Raw genomic sequence first — 26,255 nt, 5'->3', positions numbered from 1 at the left:
AAACATGTTCACCGTTTGTTTCTTTTTATTGGTAATAGGAAGAGAAAAGAAGCAAATATTGAGATTTATTGAGAACAGAAGAGGCAAGATGATGGCCCACTTAATAAGACACGACGAATTTAATAAAAAAAACATCATAGAAAGGAAGCTACAAGGAAAGAGAGGAAGGGGAAGACCAAGAAGAGACATGGAACAGATTAAAGAGAAGGCGAACGTCGTGTCTTATAAGGAAGTGAAGGAATTGGCCTATGATAGACAAGAATGGAGAATACTAACCGACAAGAGCGTGGCATTTAAATTAGTTATGATGAAGGACGTAGCTTTGCAAATAATACAGACATAGGCAAATACAACGGTGTACTGGTAATATCCACAAAATAATAAATGTCCTTCATAAGTTTTATTGCTTAATGCTACATTCATCCGTGCATGAAACTCATAAACTACAGACAATTGTTATTGTGACAATAATTTAATGTCACGATAGTATAATAACAATAGACCTAAATGCTAAAGACGAGTTTGTTGTGACATTTCCGCATAGAATAAATATTAAATTTAGTATTATATTAGATGCAAACATACATTTAAACACCGTCCTTGTATGATCCCTTTTGTGGAAGCCAAAGCCAATAGTATTCAGACGGCACTCTTTTTTTTTGACGTGACTTATTGTAGATTTGCCGCAGATGGCATTAACTACTTGGCCGGACAAATGGGGAGCGCTGAAGGCTCTCACCCGGTACAACGTTTAAGACAAAAGGCCTGAGGGTGCCCAGTTGGGCGCAAACCTCGGCTCAGGGCGTCGTCTAAGAGGAAAAATATTTGAAAGAATTAATCGACCCTGGCGGGTCGATAGCGATAAGCGCTGAATGAGGGAAATCGTCGACCACGCCGGCGGGGTCGGTATCGTGGTCCTGAAGTGTTTGGTGTCGCGAGCTGATTGGCTGCCTCTATGGCTTGAGTAATCGGGTCGTCGGGATCGTATATTACGTCCTTCGGACGCCGATACTTTTCAGTACCGTCCCTAAGCGGAATGTATGCGGAAGAGTCAGACGGCACTCGCTTTCGATACTCTTTTTACGTGACTTATTATAAGCGTCTGATCGGTGGGCACGGATCATGTCGCATTGGGTGCCTCATGATGGATACAGGCGTCGTGGTAGAGCTTGAAAGAGATAAAAAAAAAGAAAAATGAAATGGTTATTTATTTCAACAAAAAGTTACAATCATTGCCAAGTGTAGCGGCCTTCTGTTAAGTGAACAACACTTGTGTTAGAAGACCGCGCTCTCCCATATCGATTACTAATGCCAATACAAAAGCTTAAAGAAATAAGCAGGTATTATACCCATTCTTCTTCTTATCGTGTCGATGGCAAACTAAATAGTATCGGCCCAAAACTTAGCAACAAGTATGGCGCTATCTGCAGCGCTCATCAGATCCTCCTGCGTGCAGGTGTTCGGGCACGCAGGACCAATGTAAGATGTTCCATCGTTTGGAGAACAGTGCCGCACTTGCACTTTAAGTCCGAGCCATCCAAGAAACCCCACCTGAACAAATTGTCCTTACTTCGGCCCACCGGAGTCCGAAGTCTATCACGTAGAGGCGACACACACTTGGCGAAACTTTTGCGGCTTTTCAACCCATTAAGAAAAACTTATGATTTTTTTTTTAATAACCTAGAGTGTTCAGTTGTGAGTGGTAGTGTCAAGTAGTATGTAATAAATAAGAATATGTAACTACAGTTTTCTTATATAAGATGAATGTATTTATGATAGCGTGACGACTTGGACGCTTGCCGAAGGACTGGCTGGAGTACACACTGGACCGCGAAAAGTGGCAAGAGAAAGGGGAGGCATCTGCTCGGCAGTGGGATCTTGTGGGTTAGATTAGATTAATGTTGAAATTCCATATACTCAGATATAATAAGAATTCAGTACTATTTAACAGCCTCCGTGGTCTAGTGGTTAGAGCGTTAGGCTCACGACCTGGAGGTCCGGGTTCGATTCCCGATGGGGACATGGTCGAAATCACTTTGTGAGACTGTCCTTTGTTTGGTAAGGACTTTTCAGGCTTGAATCACCTGATTGTCCGAAAAAGTAAGATGATTCCGTGCTTCGGAGGGCACGTTAAGCCGTTGGTCCCGGCTATTAGCCGTAAAAACACCTCCACCAACCCGCAATGGAGCAGCGTGGTGGAGTATGCTCCATACCCCCTCCGGTTGATTGAGGGGAGGCCTGTGCCCAGCAGTGGGACGTATATAGGCAGTTTATGATTTATGAGTACTATTTGGTCTCTCTCTCTATTTATTTATGAACTGCGCTCTTGTCGGTGGAGTAATCGCCATTCCTCTCTTCTTCCCGCCAAATCCTTCACTTCCTGATACGACACGACCTGCACCTTCTCTTTTATTTGTTTCATAAATGTTCTCCTAGGTCTACCCCTTCCTCTCTTAACTTCAATTTTTCCTTCTATGATGTTTGTCATAAATGAATCGTGTCGTATCAGGTGGCCAATCATATTTCCTTTCCGGTTCTCTGTATCCTTTAATAATCCTTTAATAAAGGATTATTAAAGGATCTTTATTTAACTTGGTAATTATTTTCTCATTCCTCACAGAGGCAAATTTAAAAATAATTGTTGCTTGATATTTAGATCAGAATGTGAAAGGTACTATTTTTTTTGTTTAGGTACCAAATAGTAAGCAGAACCATACTAAAGGATTAGTAGTTACAGGAAACTATTGTCATATCTACATGTAATGTCATATTTAATTAAAATATATGCGTCTGATATAAATGGGTATATGTATGTATGTATTTATATTTATACAGGGTGTTAGTGACATCGTAACGAAAACTTTGAGGGGTGATTGAGGCCATGATTCTGAGATGATATCAAGTGGAATTTTCCGTCGCAAAAGTATGGAATTGAAAATAATTTAAAAAAACACAAAAATTTTCAGGAATATTCAGACTGAAAATTCCACTTGATATCGACTCAGAATCATGGTCTGAACCATCCCCCTCAGTATTCGTTACGGTGTCACTAACACCCATACCTACTTGTATGGCTACCGTATGTACTTGTGTGGGGTGTATGTGACATCGTAACGAATACTGAGGGGGATGATTCAGCTGATTATTCTGAGTTAATATCAAGTGGAATTTTTCATCGCAAAAGTATAGAATTGAAAATAATTTAAAAAAATCTAAAAAAAATCATGAATTTTGCGACGAAAAATTCCACTTGATATTAACTCAGAATCATGGCCTGAATCATCCCCCTGAGTATTCGTTACGATGTCACTAACACCCTGTATATTTCTATTTTATTTTTATTTATTTTACTTTTATTTGTTTTTTTTTTATTTATTTATAGTATTTATTATTTTATACAAGATGTTGCACTGTCCCGCACCAAATTGTAATAATGTTTCCTATCCACTGGTTGCCTGGAAGAAATTGCTGCTTAGCAATAAGGCCGCCAGATTGTACTGTATCTATCATCATCTGTTTTTATTTTGTTTTGTATGTTGTGTGCAATAAAGTATATTTGATTTGATTTAAATCTGTACAGTGCCATCTATACTTTTTTAGCCTGGATAGTCGCTCATTGTGTGTAGCAGCGTGTAAGCTTTCTATAGATATACCTACTTATTGGCCATGTATGTTTCTCACGCGCAATAAAGTGTATTGTTTCTGTGTTGTCACTAAAGCAAGCATTACAACGAAGTCGGGCCGAACAGAGCTAAGTTTACGATATACACATTCGCTACAAGGGACAACAAGAGATTGAGTTGTACACCGCCCACGGGTGCATTGTACTGTATAAGACTATATTACACTGTGGCTTTTGCGAAATATACCTACTATGTGCGAAAAGTTTTTAGTGGACTTTGATCTTCTATCGTGTGGGTTGTGAGGTCCACCAACCTCATCAACCCTGGTGTCAGGGTTGTTATTGTGCCCCATTGTGCATTTGTGTTATTGTGTTATAGGCCCCTGACGTGGCTCATGTAACGACTACGTACTTACATCACTAAGTAGTAACCGGGAACTACGGTTTTACTTACGGTCACACTGGTGATCAGAAAGTGATATGTCCCCACCGGGATTCGAACCCGGGACCTACGAATCGTGAGCCCAACGGTTAACCACTGACCCACGGAAGTCGATACGGAGGACTTTGATCAGAACTGGTATTACTTGGCCAGCCTGGCAATCACTACTTGGTCCTCTTCTAGTCATCATACAGTTCATGTCCTAAGTCCTAATCAAACTAGAGATCTTATTTTTTTTCTGTGTAGCCCCACAGAGATTCAAACCCGCACCACATAATGCACGTATGCAGAATCAGGACGTGACTGAAAGTTGTCTTTTGATTAGTAAATAAATAAATAATATTTGTGACGGCGATAGGGCTCACCGTCGATCACGTTGGTCTAACAGAAAGCTTGGTGAAGTGTGGATACTTAGTTCATCTTGCGACTAATGTACCCCAATTGGGATTGGGGATTCTCTTCTCCAATTGGGATATAGTGTTGAGCTTATGTTTTTTACGTAATAATTACATACATATATATATAAACTCACGCCTATTTCCCACCGGGGTAAACAGAGACTATGGAATTCCACTTGTTTCGATCCTGTCACGTAATAATTAATGTGAAATATAATGTGTTTAAGTTCACCGCATACATGTAACTATTCAAATTGCTTTATGCAGTTTAATGCCCAAGAAGATTTATAACATTTTTTAATTTATTTTTCAGGTAAGCCGACTTTCAGCAGAAGTCAGAGAAGGTAAACGATATATTCCTGTCATGTTTAACGCCCTTGTGTGGAATTGAAATAAATTCATTGTTAGGGGAGCAACAAGTGAATGCCTTGTTGATACCCCTTGTGTTCGATTGTTAGGGTTGGCAATGGCTAAAATACAACAACATTATATACCAACATTATTACACGCCTGTATCCGCAAAGGGGTAGGCAGAGATGTACCTATAGTATACGCACCCACTCCTCGCCAGATATGCTTAAGTGTCATGTAATAGGGGACGAATTTATTGCCATTAACCGAGCACAAATCTTGGAAACTAGATAATATCAATAATAAGTATCAATGATCCAAACATGAATTAATCCAAAGTTACAAAGTTCTGTTGTTCAGAGCCCAAACCGGGATTCGAACCGTACGAGGTAGGTAAGTATTACAGATTTTGGCTGTGGCTACTCTATGATAGGTACTAAAATAGTTTTCAAAGTTGGTCAACTTTGGTCACATAATCCGTTCGTCACACAAAATTTGGACCAATTTTATTTTATATACCTACAAGCTGTAAACTTCTGTCACGATTCCAAAAAAATATATTTTGAAGAGTCACGAAATTCTTTTTTTAAAGAAATGCACTGTGGGACGCCGGAGTTGTGGAGTTAAATAAGAGACGTGTGTCTTCTAAGACGGTCGTTTATTGTCTGTGTATGGATAATAACATATAACATAGATACGTATATTACATGGGTGTGGAGGTACACACTACAGAAATTTTAGTCCTGGCTATACTTTAGTTAGTTAACCGTGACAAAAGATATTTAAAAAAGTAATTAATTACGTTTGTGACGAACGGACACTTCGAAAAAATGTGACAAACGGTTATTGTGACCAAAGTGGACTCATATTAAGGAATTTAATAAAGCGTGCCAGGAATTTTCTTTCCAAAAATGTTTTATCGCCAGAAGTGCCAACCCTACTAACAATAGCACCCTAATAATAGGGGTGGTCGCGCAAACATTTGTCTTGTTGCGGGCTTGTGACGTCAGCATTCAACAAGTTGGGAACACTGAACAGTTTGTCTATGTCATCTTGAATTTATAAAAAAATATTTAAAATTTTATTTAGCTGCTTATGTTCCTTGGCTTAAGGGAGTTTATCTCCTTAACTGTTTTTTAAACGCACCCGCGAATATTCGCGGTATATTTTATTTTTTTAACTAAGTATATTTGTATCCTTACTAACATGATAAGCATTATATTCTTCCAAGAGTTGAGTACCCCAATTGACGATTCAAAGTGTAACTATATTACCTACTGAATAAAGATATTTTTGAATTTGAATTTAAATTCCATCTTAAGACTTCGTATCAAAATTTTAGGAAAGATATCACTGATTACTTGTGGCTTTGCCCATCCCATTAGGAAACAAGGGCGTGAAATTTTGTAAGATTTATTTTGTCTATAGATGTTTCTTGTTCGATTACAATCCAAACGCTATAGCTGCTAACGCCTAAAACCTTCAACATATATTACCATAACATAAGCCCATAACTATATCCCAATTGGGGTAGTATAAGGTACATCCATCGCAAGATGAACTAAGTACCCACACTTCACCGAGATATCTGTTAACTTTTCAGAAATCAGAAATCAGAATCATTTATTCAACGTAATTATTATGGATAAACTTGTTGAAGGTCAATGTAACATTTTTGAATTTACGTCATTTCGCAAGGTGTTATGGCTGAGGAGAAGAAATGACAAGAAACTGCAACAGCAACACATCTTTTAAAAACCAATGAGCATATACATTATAAGTTACTTAATAACTAGAGGAACACGCTCAATACCAGACATTTTTATCATTTAGGTAGTCATTAATCTTATAATAAGCTTTTTTACATAAAGTAAGCTTCACATGAGCTTTAAACTTATTTTCTAACAAATTTAAAATATTATCTGGTATTTTATTGTAAAATAACCCCAAAAAAGATGAATTTAATTTACAATTCAACAATTTTATTTTTATTTCTTGTATTGTAAGTATGCCTTTCTTTTTTTGTGTTTCTGTGTGTGTTTTGTGTTGTGTTGATGTGTCTGTGTTTCTGTTCAGCTTTATGTTTATATGTGTTGTTGCCTAAAGAGTTAATTCTACGACTAAAATAATCTCACAATTAATATCTACACACTACACACAACATCCTGCCATTCTAATCCCAACGCAGCAAAGCGAGGAAAATCTAAATGAATCCTTACAATACTAATTAGTGATGTCCTTAAATTGCGATGCCGCGCGCCGGACGCGGCGATTGTGCGCAAGAGTTGTAACGCGGCGGAAACTAGTGAGGGAAAAATGTATCGATAAAATGCTAAAATTGATACCTAAATATCGGAAAAAAATGTGCTCGTAGGCTGTGGTAAGAATAGAAATTACTTAGTACTACTGACAGTGTTAGGTACCTACTAGAATTCAATCCACGGTACTGGGCTTGCAATGAGTTATTACTTTATCTTAAAGTCGTACCACTGAAAGTTCTTATAAATCCAAATCCCATTTTTAAACTAATGTGTCTATTAATCTCGATGTTAGGAGGTTATGCGCAGTTTTCACTAACACACGTAACACAGGCAAATAAGATGTTCCGTGCTTCGGAAGGCATGTTAAGCCGTTGGTGCCGGTTGGTAATCGTTACATGAGCCATATCAGGGGCCTTTGGCGGCTCAATAACCCTGACATAAGGGTTGATGAGGCTGGTATTCCACCTCACAACCCAAACGATAAGAAGAAGAATGATCAGTTAAAAGTATCGACAGAAAACTATCGATACGCTTCCAACACTACCGGATACTGTGGACATTTCACGCCAAAACATCCGCTGTTGCGACTGAAAAAATATTATTGTTGCTTGAAATATTCGATTAACGCGGCTTTTTGTTTAAAAGCGAAGTGGAAACGACGACAAAAAGTATGTATGTTTTCGCATGACGAATGGATCTTTCAGTGGAATGGATTGCAGTTAATCCCGTGATGATTTATATTTTTCTTCTTGTCATTTCGATGGCGTTAAAATTTTTTCAGCCCAGTATTTTGCCACCTGGACAGCATTTTCGGTGGCATTCATCAGTTTTTTTTTACTTACTTAATTAAACATTCAGTATACAGTTTTGACGCATAGCATCGCTAAACCAGGAATGGTTTGTTTCGATGCTAGGTTTCCTGGCATAAGTCAATTTATACAACGTTCAAAAACATTATACACATCCAGAACAATTAAAGTATAGAATATAATAGAATAAAAATAATGTTGTGCATAGTAAAACATTGCAGCTCACCCGGTAGACACGGCAGTACATCGCTCTTAACTATGCGTACCGTGTGCCCCTCCCCGATACTCCAAACAATACACCAGTCGTACATGTATTTAAAGAGAACAGAACCAGTTCCAGTCCATGTACAGGCTGCTGCTCCAGCTCCTCTCGCGTACAGGTATCAGGGCACGCGGGGCAAGATATCAGGTGAGCCATAACGCAGCAGCTCACACACGCATCTCAGGTCCGATCCAAATTCAAATTCAAAAATATCTTTATTCAGTAGGTAACATAGTTACACTTTGAATCGTCAATTTTTACATAACGAACGTCTCATCCGCCTAAAAATACTGCATTCCGTTGAGAAAACCCCATTTACTATCAGGTGTCAGGTTATCGTTTTTTTTTTCATATTTATATTGTAAACACAAAAGAAATGAGTGCAGTAATCTTGCAATATTAAAAATGATTTGAGGAAGTTTTGTTTAAAATAGTATGTCGTCGTTCTTTTTTGACGTCATTTATTGTAGATCTTCAGATAATACTCACTGCTTGGCCGAAGCTTGGAATTGGCTATTTGAAAGTTGTAACAATAAAATATGAAATATGTCGGATACCTATCGGATTGACATAATGTGACATATTTCACACTAATTAAAACACATAATAACGGGTTCTTACCGCGTTTAAATCAGGGAAATATGAGACTCCCGATATTTCGACTCTGTTGCAAGTGCCATGATCACGGGATGACTGATGAGATTGGAGTGGAGTAGGTAGATCCATAATTTTCTACGAGCAGGCATATGTCTACGCTCTTTCTTTGCCGCTTGTTTATCTATTCGATATCGGTTTACCGCGTAAACTTAAAACAATGTTTCACACTATCATATTTGCTAGAGACAAGTTCGATTTTAATCAGGGTTTTCTTTTGAGCTGTTTATTTTGTACCTGTTTATTTTGATTTTAAGTAACATCAGAAATATCTTGATAAGATTTCGAATAAAAAAATACATATGGATAAGAAAAAAAATCATAAAAATCGCTCTTTTTTGTGATGAAAAAGAAGTTAGTTGATAAGCTACTGCTCCACGGCCTCCGTGGTCCAGGTATTCAGCGTTGTGCTCACGATCCGGAGGTCCCGGGTTCGAATCCTGGTGGGGACAAATCACAAAAATAACTTTGCGATCCCTAGTTTGGTCAGGACATTACACGATGGTCACCTGATTGTCCAAAAGAAGATCCGTGCTTTGGAAGGCAAGTTAAGCCGTTAGTTCCGGTTACTACTTACTAATGTAAGTACGTTACATGAGCCATCATGTCATGTGATGTCAGGGGCCTATGGCGGCTCAATAATAACCCTGACACCAGGGTTAATGGGGTTGGTAATCCACCTCACAACCCACACGAAAGAAGAAGCTACTGCTATTGAATACTACGTATATTATAAGGTAGGTAGCGTTTAAAAATTGCATAGCTTTTTTGTTGGCACGACTGTGGTTGCGCATGGAACATAATATTTTATATAAGCTATTGTCAGAATAGTCCAAAACCGTCAAAGTAGATAGAACAAAAGTTTCATAAGTAAAAGTTTAATTAACTCTTTTGTATTGAAAGTAGTTAAGTACATCTAAGCTATAGCTATAAATAATAGTTTTCGCCATACAATGTCAATAGAAGCGAGCGTACATCCGTCGCCAGCGCAGTCCATTCTTAAGAGAGCACGTCTCAGAATAGATCACAATAATTCATAACAGCCATGCGTGCGCGTTCGATAATACCGTAGTGGGCGTACGGAGTATTGGTCAAATCAAACACACTTTATTGCGCAGAACTTAATTTTAACAAGCAGACGTAATATACAAGATGTTAGTGATATCGTAACGAAAACTTTGAGGGATGATGCAGACCATAATTCTTAGTTGATATCAAGTGGAATTGTCCGTCGCAAAAGTATAAAACTGAAAATAATTTAAAAAACACTAAAATTTTCACGAATTTTCTGATAGGAAATTCCACTTGATATCAACTCACAATCATGGTCTGACCTCCCTCAGTAGTCGTTATAGTGTCACTAACACCCATATCTACAGTATCAAGTGGAATGTTCTATCGCAAAAGTATACAATTAAATATAATTTAAAAAAAAAACATGAAAATTGCGATGGCTAATTTCATTCGATATTAACTCAGAATCATGGCCTGAATCATCCCCCTTAGTATCCGTTACGATGTCACTAACATCCTGTATAGATACAGTACAATTGCGCAGCCTTCTTGCTCTAGAGAAATTGCATCCAAAAAACAATCACTTACTGGACTTGGGCGCGGGTTAGTGGGACAAGAAGGAAGTAAAAGTAAACTAAAGTTAATAAAATATATACAATATACTTACATATATCAATAAATACTCAATATAAACAAAAGAAAGAAGTATATAAAGCGAAGGTAGGTGGTAGGGCTGGCAGAGGAAGACCTAAAAGGACTTGCATTGACCAAATTGGAGATGTCCTTAGAAAAGGTTCAGTACGATCTACTCTGAACCGGCGTGCGTGTATGAAACGATTGATGAATCAAGATCGAAGAATTCCATAGTCTCTGTTTACCCCGGTGGGACATAGGCGTGAGCTTATGTAGGTTACAGTTTCCAATTTACCCATTAGTATCCATTTCCGACACCAATTCAACTCGTGGGCATTACAGCGACTTCAAACAAAGCGTCGATGACGTTTCGGAATAATAAGCGGAAACGCGCTCGGACCGGTGCGCCGGCGCATAGAACGAGCCAGGTGACAACTGCGGGGTGTCTTGGCCTATCTTCACGCTTAGTTCGCTTCCCGGGTGGACTGAAAATATGGATAATTTTAATGCTAGGCAATCTGAATATAACAATGAGTAGGTCAATCAAATAGCTCATAAGACGGTTTTATTTATAATGCAGCAACCTCTCCCAGACAACTTTTGAATGTAAACGAAATATTTTTATTTTAGTTTTAATTATTGATATTTGATTTTTAATTGTAATTGCAAAATGGTCTAGGATTTTATTGTTACTAACAAAATCGACTCGTAATTAGGTAGGTATCTGACTCAATAATTTATTGAATTATTGTTTTTGTTGTACGAATATCTGTGTGTTTGTGTGTGTACGTACATAATAATCATTTACTTATGATCCAAACATGAAATCGAAAACAAATTCGACAATCATAGGTTTAGTCTTGTGCTGGATTCGAACCTGCGTCCACAAAATGAGAGGCAAGGCAAACTGGGCTACCACGGCTCATTAGGTATCATCATCATCATCAGCCCATTAACGTTCCCACTGCTGGGTCACGGGCCTTCCCTATGGATGGATAGGGAGATCGGGCCTTAAACCACCACGCGGGCCCAGTGCGGATTGGTGGTTATTAACGACTGCTAATGCAGCCGGGACCAACGGCTTAACGTGCCTTCCGAAGCACGGAAGAGCTCGAGATGAAAACTTTTTTTTTGTGGTCACCCATCCTATGACCGGCCTTTGCGAAAGTTGCTTAACTTCAACAATCGCAGACCGAGCGCGTTTACCGCTACGCCACCGAGCTCCTCATTAGGTATTATTGTAGCAAAATAAAAATAGAAATAATAACACACTTCCCCTTAACAACGTACAGTCAACTTGCGAGGCACTAAGGGACAAGTGGACTGTCAAAACAAAACACCGTCGTTAGTCTGTCGGTCCATCCGTCGTACAAGCCAGCATTGTCTCAGCCGTGCTTCCTAGAAGCCGGTCCAGTAATACACGCGGACGTGCGTGCACGCACAATGAAGCGAAATGTTCTGTAAATGCTAGAGTTTACATGATGGTAAAAGGGCTTTACATAAGCTTCTGGGCGAGCTCGCTCCATATTAAGCCTCGTCGATGCCTTCGGGCAAGTCTGGAGCCAAGAGGTTTGCTCTTCAACGGTAAAAAGTTTTTTTTTTTGTAACAGTAGGTGTAACTTACCTACTATCACACAGATTCTTGTTTCAATAGGATTTTCTAGTCCGATCTGTGCTACAAACTACAACTGGAACGGACTTTGTTTAGATGAATTGTAGCGTTGACAGCGACTCTCCGAACGGCGACCCTCGCTATGGAGTCTCTTTACGGCGGGTTGCCCTTTTTTCCCTCTACGTCGAGCGAGTTTTGATGTTATTGTACAGTTGTGGTAAAAACTGTTATTCTCTGAAATTCGAAAAGTTTAAGTTCAAATTCAAAAATATCTTTATTCAGTAGGTAACAAACATAACATAGTTACACTTTGAATCGTCATTTTTTTAGATAACGAACGTCTCATCCGCCTAAAACTACTGCAGCTTCTCACAATCTGTATAGCCGGGGAAAAGAAACTGCAAGAAAAATCTCGGCACAGGGCTAACGTGCGCACCGTGACAAAATTTTTTCACGATCATTTTATCGATTCTGACTATATTTCCTCAGCAGAGGGCCCTAGACGTTCTTTAAAAAAAAAACCTAAAAAAAACTAAACATGACAAACATACGGGCAACAGGGACGCATCTGCACAAATTAAACTAACACTAAACACAATGTGGGCATGGTAAGCAAGCATTAAAATGTTTGTACTGACATTTTGACATGAAAGAAAAACGACAGTGTAGAGACACGGTGTTCAGCTCAATAAAGAGGCCTGTCCTGCCTTGAACTAAGCTTTGTTTTAGCTCTCAGTTCAGTATTAGCTACACAGTCAAAGCGAAGCTACAAGTAGACTATTTTTTTTGTGTAGTTTTCTCATAAATATTTTCGTAGTGTCATTGTAATCAATGTCGTGATTGTAGTAAGTGGAATTACTTGGTCTTTCATTATCCCCCTAGCTCTATCCCGTTTTTCACAGGGTGAGCTTACCTAACCTGAAGATTTGACAAGTCCGATGTTTTACAGATGCGACTGCCTATTTGACCTTCCAACCCGCGAAGGGAAAACCAGCCCAATACAGGTTAAGTCACATACCTCCGAAGATGCATTTCTCGGGAATGTGGAATTCCTCACGATGGCCCGTGGCCTTTGCCTACCCCAACGGGAAATAAGCGTGGTCTTATGCGTGTATTTAGCCACAGATTAGGTAACAGTTACTACGTAACCTCAGCGGTTTCCATCTGTCCCAACTTAACGTCACGTCGAAACGAAAACCTTCAAACTACTATTAAACATACATACATAAACTCACGTCCGAAATCCCTAATAGTGTGGATACAGCCACGGGGATACGGGGAAAAGTAAAATATTATGTTTAATAAAAAACTAAACCAAATAAAAACTAAATAAAATAAAAGATATTCGTGTGTGTGTGTGTGTGTGTATGTCTTGAGCTTATCTTGTTCGCTTCTCTCACACGCTACCGCAGACCTAACGGTCCTTACTCCAGTACAGATTTAGACCAGACAATTGACTTCTCTGGTCATAAGTCAGACATAAAACGGATGCCCATGTCAAGCCAGATCTTATTGTCGGCTTGAGAATTATTAATTAAATGAGGACTTCATTGGAAACGGCTTTGAGGACAAGCCAGATGGCGTATTGTTGGCTTATACGTAAGCTTTTTGATTTTAATACCTGAATTAATATGTGACGCTTTGACTTTTAAAACGATATTCAATTATTATTATGTTTGCCATTTTCATGTCTTAAGACTGAGCCATGTCAGGGGCCTTCGGTGCTGGGATTCAAACCTGCGACCACACTATGATAGTCAAGTGTTCACTATCAGGGGCCTGTTTAATAAAACTTACAATTGTAAATTACAACGACAATTTGATGTTCATTACGTAGCTAATATGAAACTGCAAAATATTTGTGATCACAAACTCCGCAATGTACATCAAATTGTCATTGTAATTTACAATTGTAAGTTTTATTAAACATACCCCAGGCCGTTATAGTAAGATAATTTGTAAATTGAAACAAGAAATAGTAGGTATTAAGTACATTAATATGATTTCCTTATAAACAAGCTGGTCAAATATTGAATCAAAAATAACCTTGAATGATAAGAAAGAATGTTATCGTCATAATTTTACCTTATCGCCATTGTTGGTCATATTGTAATGTTGTATTTCAAATGTGCAATCACAATCTTCGGTAGTATAGTGGTCAGTATCCCCGCCTGTCACGCGGGAGACCGGGGTTCGATTCCCCGCCGGAGAGGATTTTTTGAGTTTTGCTTTTGAACACGCAATTGTTATTTTTTTGAGTATACTTTATCGTATTTGGTGGCTATTGTAATGCTGTATTACGACAATGTAAACACAATCTTCGGTAGTATAGTGGTCAGTATCCCCGCCTGTCACGCGGGAGACCGGGGTTCGATTCCCCGCCGGAGAGATTTTTTTGACTTTTTATTTTGAACACGCGATTGTTATCTTTTTTTGAGTGTACTTTATCGTGCTCATTGGCTATCGTAATGCTGTATTACGACAATGTAAACACAATCTTCGGTAGTATAGTGGTCAGTATCCCCGCCTGTCACGCGGGAGACCGGGGTTCGATTCCCCGCCGGAGAGATTTTTTTGACTTTTTATTTTGAACACGCGATTGTTATCTTTTTTTGAGTGTACTTTATCGTGCTCATTGGCTATCGTAATGCTGTATTACGACAATGTAAACACAATCTTCGGTAGTATAGTGGTCAGTATCCCCGCCTGTCACGCGGGAGACCGGGGTTCGATTCCCCGCCGGAGAGATTTTTTTGAGATTTCTTTTGAACTATAACTTTTTTAATCTTTGAATAAATCACTATTTTCAAAGCCATTATGTATTGTACTGTACAAATAAAAATGTGTGTGTGTAGTGTGTGTGGGTGTTGTAAAAGTGTACGGTCACGAGCATTAATATGTATAACACACTTTGGTACCATGTCACATTAACTTTTTTGACAAACTGAACTGTAAATCTCACTAAATGTCAAATATGTTAGTGCGACAGAGTCCTTAAGTGGGTACATTATATTGCTCATGACTGTACTATACACATTGGTGTACTATTTATTGACTAGGCATTGATGTATAGTACTATAGGCTATGTATGCACACAAAACATCTTGCAAAAGTCACAAATGACAAAACAACACACGCTGTCACGGGCAATGACCACTAAATAAGCAGCCATACCCATAATATAAATATATCTTCGGCCGGAACATCAAAAACTGCTCCAGATAAGCCATAAACAATAAAAATGATGAACTGTGTCTAAAATAAGGCTATTAACAGACCATAGACGTCGCTCTAGTGGTATACTACCGTCTAATTGGCAGTAAATTATCATAATTTGCTCAGCAAGTGTTATTTAATCTATGCACCCACTGTGCTGTACTTAGTTGCATTTAGACTTCATAAATAAAGCTCCCTTGCTCGACAAGGAGCGACTACACTACAATATCGCGACATTCAGCTCCTTCTCAAAGACCAAGTGATCTTTTTTCTTTTAAAAACTGACATCATCATCGTTAATAGCGTATTTTCCAACTTGTCGAATCAATTACTTTTTACCAAACGTAAAAAAACGCGAAAAAGCGACCTGTGACGTCATAGAAAAAGTGTAAAAATATCGTATTTTTCTTTAATAAAATTCATAAATAAGTCAAATAGAAAACTTTTTAGTCACCTTTAGATCTGTCTTTATTTAGTAAGCAGAATTTCATACTTTATCTTTGACTTAGGAAACTAGAAAATGGAACTCTACAAAAAATGATCGCCCACTAATAAGTGTGAATCGTCGAGAAGTGTATATGCTCCCCATTTGTCCGGCCAAGTAGTTAATGCCATCTGCGGCAAATCTACAATCTCTTTTTTTTGACGTGACTTATTGTAGATTTGCCGCAGATGGCATTAACTACTTGGCCGGACAAATGGGGAGCATATACACTTCTCGACGATTTATATATATATATATATATATATCTACCTCGTATATATATATGTATATATATATACGAGGTAAGTAAACAGGGTGTTAGTGACATCGTAACGAAAACTTTAAGGGATGATTCAGACTATAATTTTGAGTTGATATCAAGTAGAATTTTCCGTCGCAAAAGTATGAAACTGAAAATAATTTAAAAAAAACACTACAATTTTCACGAATTTCCCGACAGGAAATTTCACTTGATATCAACTCAGAATCATGGTCTGAATCATCCCCCTCAGTTACGGTGTCGCTAACACCCATACCTACTTATATGGCTATCTGTATGTACTTGTACGGGGTGTAAGTGACATGGTAACGAATACTGAGAGGGATATACAACTCATTATTCTGAGTTAATATCAAGTGAATTTTGCCGTCCCAAAAGTATAGAATTTAAAATAAATAAAAAAACTAAAAAAAAATATGAATTTTGCGACGAAAGATTCCACTTGATATTAACTCAGAATCATGGTCTGAATCATGGCCCTCAGTATTCGTTACGATGTCACTAACACCCTGTATACTATGCACCTCTGCCGACTCCTTCGAGGATACAGGCATCATGCTGTTACGTGATGTGACATTATGTATCAAAAGTTGTCTCCTAATTACTAATTGTTCAGCCCACCCTATTAGACAGGACGGGCGTGAACTTACGTTTGTATTTATGATACATTACAACCATTAATAAACTAACTCATACACCTTTCATCACTAAAATTACAACTACAATTATTAGTTGGGTCAGTCTTAGTACCTACGTAGTCAAATTAAATTCGTATCGTAATTAAAGGTAAGTATTGCCAGCAAATCTTGTGTCATTCATGTGGTAGGTATATTTAATGTTATTATTAGTTGGCCCAAGTCTGGCAGCACCATCCTATCATTGGCAACCGCTCAATGTATTGTTATTAATAAATATTATCTCAGATTATGATGGAAATGCAGATTAAGATTGCATTTCGAATACAATGCCAATAATGTTTTAGTTTTGAAAGTGCGTCTATCAGGACTAACACGCGCAGCGTCATAAAATTATCGATCGATGCAATAAATTTTGTCGAAATCTATAAGTTTGTTTTTTCCCCTAACATACATGCGACGTGATTTTATTAGTATTTTGACAGAACGACATGACTTACTTGAGTTTACTTATTAGCACTAATCGACAGAACGACATAATTAATTCATCAAAATCGATAAAATGACCGTGACAACATTTTATCTCGTTGCGCATTTTAGCCCTATTTGTAACTGTATGCTACAATTCAATCTAGAGATTCCTATTGGAGTTGACAGAATCTCACACGAATCATCAGAAGCACAATTGATTTCTTATTGGCGTAAGTAACACAGTAAAGCATAGGTACTGAGAGGGATGAACTGGAGGTATGGAGCATACTACACTGCGGGTTGGTGGAGCAAACCCAAAAAAAGCATCTCAAAATCAACCGTGTACTACACAGTACATACATAAAGACAAAACGTGTCGAGTTTATGAATGAAACAAAAGTGTTCCGGGCGATCGCAAATGTCACGCGACGCGCCGAGTTTAGAATAACCCAACAATAAAAGTTTGCGGGATACAGTGCGCCACACACATTGTGTTCAACTTGTATGGAGTGTTGAGGAAATAGCGGGAGACTTTTGTTGGTAGGGGTACTCGTTTATTGATATTTGTTGGAGAAATACGAGATTTATTTTAAATATAAGTACTTAAGTAGTTTATTAGAACAAAAATGTAAATCAATTTGCACCCATACGGTCAATAATCTCTGTCCTTTCTTAACGCTGAACATAAATTTACCTACACATTTTAGATTTTCCGGTACCCAAAGGTTGCTTGGAAGAAATTGCTGCATGAGCAACAAGGCCGCAGTTTGTGCTGTTTTGTACCTGTTATCCTTATTTCTGTATCTTGCGTCCATTGTGCTCAATAAAGTTTTTTATCTATATATCTATGAAAAACCCTGTTACCGAACTTGCACTATTAATTTAGGTAGGTATCTATATTAAGTGCAGTTTTCATTACGAGTAACACAGTTGGCAGGAACATTATAGACGGCGATGCAGCTCACCTAACAGACCACGTCTTACAGAAAGCTCGGTGAGCTGTGGGTGCTTAGTTCATCTTGCGATGGATGTACATCTGACTACGTACTTACTGTAGCCAAGACCGATTGTTTAACGTACCTACCCTCCGAAGAACGGTTCATCTTACTTTCGGACAAGCGGGTGAGCAGCGTGCAATTTCCTAACCAAACTAGGTAAGTATAGACTTACACCAACTGAGTTACTTGCATTTATATCCCTTTTTTTATCAAATCTATGATCGGGATAAGTATGTAGGTGCCTACCACGCAAATAGTTCATACTTCAACTTTGCACTCCACTCGTCCGCAAACTTTACGACGCACGGAGTTCTGCGATAGTATATTAAAAGGTCGTCTTGTGCATTAGGTATAACCTGCAGGGCAAAAAAACAAGTATCGACTATCATGCAAGGAGATCGCTCTTAATCACAGGATAGCTAAAAACCTTAGTATGATCGGCTATTTAACAAAAAAAGTACTTTTGTATGCAGTACCTTACGAATAGTAATGATAAAATTGCAGCCTATCACATAAAATATACATTGCCGGTAAAGTGGCTATGGAATTTGAGAAGCAGCATAGCTATCATAGTTATCTGTTTGCTGGAGTCGTAGTAAAAGAGAGTGGGGTTGAATCGGCGACGGCGGTTCGTATACAAAATGCGCGTTACAGCCTTTTCATCTTCTTTCTTCTATTCCGTGGAAGGTACATAATATGTTACCAAAAAAATGAAAAATGTTCAGAGTTTATAAAAAATATTTAGTTTTAAGTTATTGTAAAGTATTATTTGTATAGGCACCTAGATAGCGCTCTCCCACATAATGTATAATTTTGCGGTGCCCTTACTTCTAGCCATAGAGGCGGCCAATTAGCTCGCGACACCAAACACTTCGGAACCCCGATACCGACCCCGCATGCGTGGTCGACGATTTCCCTCATTCAGCGCTATCGATCCACTAGGGTCGATTAATTCTTTCAAATATCCTTTCTCTCAGATGACGCCCTGAGCCGAGGTTCTTGCCCAACTGAGTATCCTCAGGCCTGTTGTCTTAAATTTGGTACCGGGTCAGAGCCCTCAGCGCTCTCCATTTGTAGTTTGTAATAAGTAAAAAAATATCATCATCATTGGCCTTATATGTCTGTTTCAGACGATTTGTGACGTCATTGCCTCGAAGAAATGCACTTTCTTTCATGGCTGTGCAAGCCAATCCTAGAGCGGCAAACTCTACCACACACTGTGCAGGGGAAGTCTCCGACTGGTGGATTGTTGTCGGTTTGATGGCGATTCCTTCTCCTGCTTGCCAGTGTGTCAAACCAGGTGTGGTCATGAGTGTCGAGTCCCTCTAGCACACGCTTCTTCCACAGGTCTCGATCATTCGCGAGCTCCTCCCATGCCTCGTGGTAAAGAAAGAAATAAATAAATACGTAGGTACCTAATAAGATGTTGTTTCAATACGACCTTTGTACAGCCATAAGTATAAACACTGTCGTATCAAATAATTACATACTAACATCGCATTCCTATAGGGCGACACAAACTGTCTCTTAATTTCGCCCCCTCGACGAGCTGGCAAAGTTGTACTGTTACGTACAGACAGCAAAACAAACATTATTATTATCATTAATAAATTATTGCTTCTATGCAGTTCTGGGGGCAAATAAAAAACATAGAACACGTTCAGATGCTTCTCTTCCCGGGCATGTCGTAAAACCGACAGAGGGATTGTGTCCTCTAACACGATGGACTAACGTTATGGGCGATAGGCTGATCCCTTATCACCATAAGGTTCATCATGTCCAGCTTACGACATTATATCAACAGTGGCTGGAAGTTGTCTTTTATTACTTGTGGCTCTGCCCACCCCATTAGGGGTTACGGGCGTGAGTTTATGTATGAATGTATTAATACATTATGAAGAACGCAAGAATAATAAGTTAAGAATTATAAATAATTATGAAGAATTATGAAGAATTGTGAAGAATTATGAAGAATCATGAAGAATTATGGAGAATTATGAAGAATTATGAAACGCGCTAAAGAAGTTTACACAGCTGGAGCAAGATCAATCATTGCAGTTATTGCATTCCAGTTGGGAATGGCAGGGGAAGACCTAGAAGGACGTACATTGACCATATTGGAGATGTCCTTAGAAAAGGTTTAGTACGATCTACTCTAAACCGGCGTGCGGGTATGAAGCGATTGATGAATTTAAAGGAAGCAAGAGAAGTGTGTCAGGATCGAAGCAAATGGAATTCTATAGTCTCTGCTTACCCTGGTGGGATAAAGGCGTGAGTTTATGTATGTATGTGTATTAATTATTGGTTCGACCATTATAGACGGCGATACGGCTCATCACCTATCACGTTGGTCTAAGAAAGCTCGGTGAAGTGTGGGTACTTAGTTCACTTGGCGAAGTACCTATATGTACCTCTGACTAAACCAATTGTGATGTACAATTGAGCTTAACGGCCTCTGTGGTCCAGTGGTTGAGCGTTGGACTCACGATCCGGAGGCCCCGGGTTCGAATCCCGGTGGGGACATATCACAAAAATCACTTTGTGATCCCTAGTTTGGTTAGGACATTACAGGCTGATCACCTGATTGTCCGAAAGTAAGATGATCCGTGCTTCGGAAGGTACGTTAAGCCGTTGGTCCCGGTTACTACTTACTGATGTAAGTAAGTAGTCGTTACATGAGTCATGTCAGGGGCCTTTGGCGGCTCAATAGTAACCCTGACACCAGGGTTGATGAGGTTGGTACGTCACCTCACAACCCACACGATAAGAAGATTGAGCTTATATTATTATGCTGAGTGAGTTTATCTATAAGTAATATATGTATTAATAAATTATTTTTTTTGCGGGTTTTTGTTCTTCTAGGTATAAAATAACGTTAAGAAATAAAAATGCACTTTTTTTGCTGTCGCTCCATTAGGAGGGTGGCACACAAAGACCGGCTGCTCTTTTCCTCGCATCTTTCTTCCACTTTTTACTTCCCTCCCATCCCTCTCTGTCCTCTGTCCTCTCATGCAACTTTTTTGTTTTATCACCGTTCTTTGCTTTAGTGTTTTGTTTTCGTCTCTGTTTAATTAGAAGATAAGTGCAGGACGACTTCAATAAATAATTTAATTTTATTTATGGGTATAATAAAAAAAATCTGTTGAATAAAAAAAAACAGAAGGCTTTACCCCTTGTCACTTATTTTGAATTATAATTACTTAGTAGTGTTAGAAAAGAATCGATCGACTTAACCTCTACTGATACATCACTAGGTATGCTAATAAACGTCACAACACTAGCTTACGTATTTTTTGACATGTCTAATTTTTACCGCGCATTGAAGTAATTGTGACATGTTATCTATTTGAAATATAATCACTTATTGTACTGATCAGGTTATTCTGTTTAATATTAGGTAAGTTACTTATGTTAAAAATAAAAATACTAAACTTTTGGACTCAAATGAAGACGTCGAAGGGTTAAAAAGGCCACATCGAAGCAATTCATCTAAAAAAGCAATATAGCTATTTGACATTCATTTGCATTGCGCACTTACGTTTGTATGCGCAAATGTCAAATTGCAATATTACTTTTTTAAATGAATTGCTTCGTCTTCCTTGTAACCCCCCTTGACCACCTTATCATCTCACTTCATTCATCACTTCAAATCAAAATCTTAGAGTTCTACTGGAGTGGGTAAATAGTATTATGCGCTCTCTACTCTTATCATCATTATCATTAATTTAAGAGCCACGCTCTTGTCGGTGTAGCATTCTCCATTCTTGTCTATCAAAGACCAATTCCTTCACTTCCTTATAAGACACGACATTCGCCTTCTCTTTCATTTGTTCCATGTAAGCTACTTCTTGGCCTTCCCCTTCCTCTCTTTCCTTCCTTTTTAATAAATTTGTCGTCTCTTACTTATTTGTCGTCGACAAATTTATTAAAAAGGAAGGACTAATAAAGAAGTGCTAGTAAGAGTAAGTGAAAGGAGATCCTTTCACTTACCTACTCTTACTAGCACTTCTTCATTAGTAACCCTTTCTGACCAACTTAACATAACATTACAAATACTTTATTGCACAAACAGGAAAAAACAAAATACAAAATAAAAGAGAAATAAAATGAGTACAATAGGCGGCCTTATTGCTAAGTAGCAATCTCTTCCAGGCAACCTTTAAGTATAGGAGGTATTGAATACCTACAACTATAACAACTTCAACTCAACAACACCAACAACTTAACTTATACTTATTCTCTACCTTTTTCTTTTTTTTTATCGTGACTTACCTATTGTAGATTTGCCGCAGATGGCATTAACTACTTGGCCGGACAAATGGGGAGCGCTGAGGGCTCTCACTCGGCAACAGGCCAGATGCGCGCGAACCTCGGCTCAGGGCGGCGTCTGAGAGGAAGAATATTTGAAAGAATTAATCGACCTTAGTGGGTCGATAGCGACAAGCGCTGATTGAGGGAAATCGTCGACCACGCCGGCGGGGTCGGTATCGGGGTTAACTTATTCTCTACCCTTATAACCTTCTATTTAGTCGATTCATCCTATACATCTCAGGACTGGCTGCGAGTTGTCTTGTTGACGACATGGGGATCTACCCTCGCTGATAGTAAACAGTCACTATCTATATAACTTACTTTATAGGTACCTTTAAAATACCAAAACTGGCTGTAAGTTATTCTGACAAACAATTGGTGAAACTGGCTTTTTACCTACCATATCTAATCAAGATAAAATCACGTCTTTATCCCCGACGGGGTAGGCAGGGATGTATAGTATACACCCACTTCTTACCAGGTAAGAAAAACCAAAAACCACCAACGACATAAAAGTCCCAATCACATAAAAATGCCTTCTTAAAACCACACAGCCATACAAAAACACGACTCCCATACAAAGCCACACATAAAACCATTTCATATACATCCTCACATAATGAAATACCTGTCCCATTTGGCTGAAACACAAAAGATCCTTTATGCCTATTCAGTAACAACAAAAAGAGATAGGTACCTCCCGACGTCCCTTACAAACCCACCTATCTATTCGCTAGAAGCTACATAGTACCTTCAAACAAATGTCTACTAAGACCAAACATTGCCAAGACGTAGCCTCAGGGAGTCAGTATGAGGAAGGGGGCACACCACCGCAAACCACCTAAACGTAAAACCGATATCTACAAAAAACTACCCTATTTCCACGTGTGAAAGCTTCAGTAGCCTGCAAAATGTGTCTCGGTTCCTGGACAAGACTGTAGCAGATCGTCCAGCCAAGAAAGAGCTATGATAGGGTATTGCTTCACCCCCTTATGGACCACCTGCGAAGGGATGGTCGGAGAGGAGGGGCGCAAGTTAAATTGGACGTTTACTGCGTTTTTAAAACGTATGTGTGTTTCTATTTGAAACGAGGCAAAACCGCAGACTAAATAAAGATCGTATTCTTGTATGGTTTTGTACAAGTTTTATTGATACGGAAAATGAACGGTTTCAATAGAATGGCATTACCTACTTTTATTTTTATAGTGCATTAATATCTCTTTGGTGAACCAAAGAGAAAGAAAGGCCTGATCTGATCGATCTGGTCCAATGGGCGTTGTGCAGCTAACCCTGTCATCAAAATTCATCTTTAAACACTTAGGTATATTATACATACCAAAACTGATAGACATTATCGAAATCACTTTGTAAAACTGTCCTTTGTTTAGCTAGGACTTTAAAGCTTGATTGTCCGAAAAAGTACCTAAGATGATTCCGTCCTTCGGAAAGTCTGTTAAGCCGTTGGTCCCGGTACGCTAGTCCAAATATCTCCACCAACTATGGCAGTGTGGTAGAGGTAGAGGAGACGCCTGTGCTTAGCAAAAAGTATTAGATATGCTTACCTACCTAAGCGTTCATAAAGTGCCTGAACCACACTCACCTACCTAGTGATAAAATTCTTATCATTGGCCCCGATTCCTACAGACATCTCCTAATTTTATTTTAAGTTATACCCGTCATTGCCTTATCCAAGACAGAAAATTGACAACTGTTATTTTAAAATGAATGACTGCGAAGCGAATAAAATAGGCATCGCGCTCATATGCAAACCGTTAAACGTGTGCTGTCAGTTTCATTCTGTCGGGTTGTTGACCAATATGACATACCTATTGGGAGGGCTTTTTAAATTTCTGCCTAAAATTTACGTGTGTTCCATAAATTTTATGCCTGTCCATTGCCCGTCCCTTTCCTTTTCGGCGGATAAGAGAATGACAGGTATACTTAACTTAAAATAAAATTAGATGGTGTGTGCTGGAATCAGCACCATTAGGTACAGTCATGAGCAATATAATGTACCCACTTTAGGACTCTGTCGCACTAACATATCTATTTGACATTTAGTGAGACTTACAGTTTAATTTGTAAAAAAGTTAATGTGACGTGGTACCAAAGTGTATACATATTAATGCTCGTGACCGTACCTACCTAACTAAAATTCACTGTTTTAATGCTAAGTAGGTAACATTTATTAATTGTATCATTTTTAGTAAGTACGTACATTATTAAGCATAGGTAAATAGAAGGAAAGACTACCTTTCCTATCTAATGAAATACCTATGTAGCCTACCCAACCTTTGAATAACTATCTCTAAAAAACTTAATCGACTTCGAAGACTAATGCAATTAATTCATTCGTTAATTTGCAACTGAGCACGTGATGTATTAAGTACTTACCTCTACTAGTAACAAACATAGGTACTTATTTAAAAGTTATAAAAAAACATAGGTAATTATTTTAATCATAACTTTATTATCTAAGCTGTTAGGCATTCCCTATTCTGCCTATACCTAATAATATTACGTTTCCATAATTATTCCATACAATATTATCTGAAATTGCGATCGATTGTAGGTACCTATGGTATCGTAAATGAGACGGGTACCTAGTGTCGGGTTTAGTTGCCTTTAGGTTTAGTTTAAAATGCAAAAAAAAACAAACAAAAAATGCAAAATGTTGGAAATGGAATTCTTATAGGTAAGTATACTCTGCTTAGCCCAGTGGGAAATAGGCCTGAGTTTGTGTATGTATGTATGTTTAGTTTAGTTGTCCTTAACGGGATGGGCAGACCAGACATACAAATTACCAGAAGGTGACTTGCAGCTATTTGGTATTGAATCCCAAAGATGGATACGATGAATACCTATGGTGACGGATTACCACCAGCCCGTCGACTTCGACTTAATTCTTACCTTGTTTATATTATTCAATTAGACTTCCCTTAGGGGGTGAAAACTATCCTATCTTCTTTGCTAGGTCTCAAACTATTTTAATCGTAAATTTCATTTAAATCGGTTCAGCGGTATAAGAATGAAAAGGTAACAGAGTTACTTTCAGATTTTAAACGTGGACACTCGAATACTTAAAAAGTACCTATAAAAAAACTCGAGTAAAAGTATGCTATTGCTAGTAAGTAAGTGTAACTATCGACTCACTTACGAGTTTTTTCAATTAGTTGATAACGATAGCATACCTACCTAATAATAACGATAAGAAAATAACTTATCCATTTCAGTTGGGAACAGCAGAAAAATATTTTTCTTTCGCAAATACTAATGATGCCATAAGAAAAAAATACTGGCCACAAATAAACGATTTTTCCGCCACAATGCGATAAACAGGGCGTAAAAAAGAAATCAGTTTCAAATCTGGAACGCTCGCCACACCAATCCGACAATAGAATTGACGCCGCATTCCAATTCGGTGCGCTATTGTTGAACGGCGACCGCTGATTGGCTGAGGGGCACAATGGGCCACGCCCACGACACAATACCCTATTGTCGTAGCTACCTGCACTAACGCACCGCCCAGTGGTTCGCTTTTCATCTAATGCCAAAAAAAAAAAAGAAAAATACATTGTAACTAGTTATTTTTAATCTGCTTATTTAACCAGATCTTTCTATATTAAAGAAAATCTACGTAATGAAACTTTAAATGTCAGTATTGTACAGGCTGTAGAAACTTCATTTTATAAATTATATTATTAAAATGTGAGTAAATAGCTACCTACAAGATGGAAAAGCATTTTTTTTTTTTTCGAAAAAGTTCACACTTACCTACGTAAGCACTGTACACTATGTTGGG

General features: G+C 38.4%; 2 protein-coding genes and 4 non-coding genes across 8 annotated transcripts in view; 5 read left to right on the top strand and 1 right to left on the bottom strand.

The window, feature by feature from the left end:
- The window catches only part of LOC126375497 (gastric triacylglycerol lipase-like), a 294,161-nt gene that overhangs the window by 40,952 nt on the left and 226,954 nt on the right, over positions 1-26,255 (bottom strand). The window lies entirely within an intron of this gene.
- LOC126375491 (transcription factor SOX-5) overlaps positions 1-26,255 on the top strand; it is a 414,266-nt gene that overhangs the window by 206,320 nt on the left and 181,691 nt on the right. The window lies entirely within an intron of this gene.
- On the top strand, positions 14,199-14,270 carry Trnad-guc (transfer RNA aspartic acid (anticodon GUC)). Its single transcript has one exon. It is a non-coding gene; the product is annotated as a tRNA-Asp (tRNA).
- Trnad-guc (transfer RNA aspartic acid (anticodon GUC)) lies at positions 14,376-14,447 on the top strand. The gene has a single exon. It is a non-coding gene; the product is annotated as a tRNA-Asp (tRNA).
- On the top strand, positions 14,555-14,626 carry Trnad-guc (transfer RNA aspartic acid (anticodon GUC)). The gene has a single exon. It is a non-coding gene; the product is annotated as a tRNA-Asp (tRNA).
- Positions 14,734-14,805, top strand: Trnad-guc (transfer RNA aspartic acid (anticodon GUC)). Its single transcript has one exon. It is a non-coding gene; the product is annotated as a tRNA-Asp (tRNA).

Source organism: Pectinophora gossypiella, chromosome 19, assembly GCF_024362695.1.
Source record: "Pectinophora gossypiella chromosome 19, ilPecGoss1.1, whole genome shotgun sequence".
NCBI classification, from domain to species: Eukaryota; Metazoa; Arthropoda; class Insecta; order Lepidoptera; family Gelechiidae; genus Pectinophora; species Pectinophora gossypiella.
This window is presented reverse-complemented; position numbering and strand designations above follow the sequence as displayed.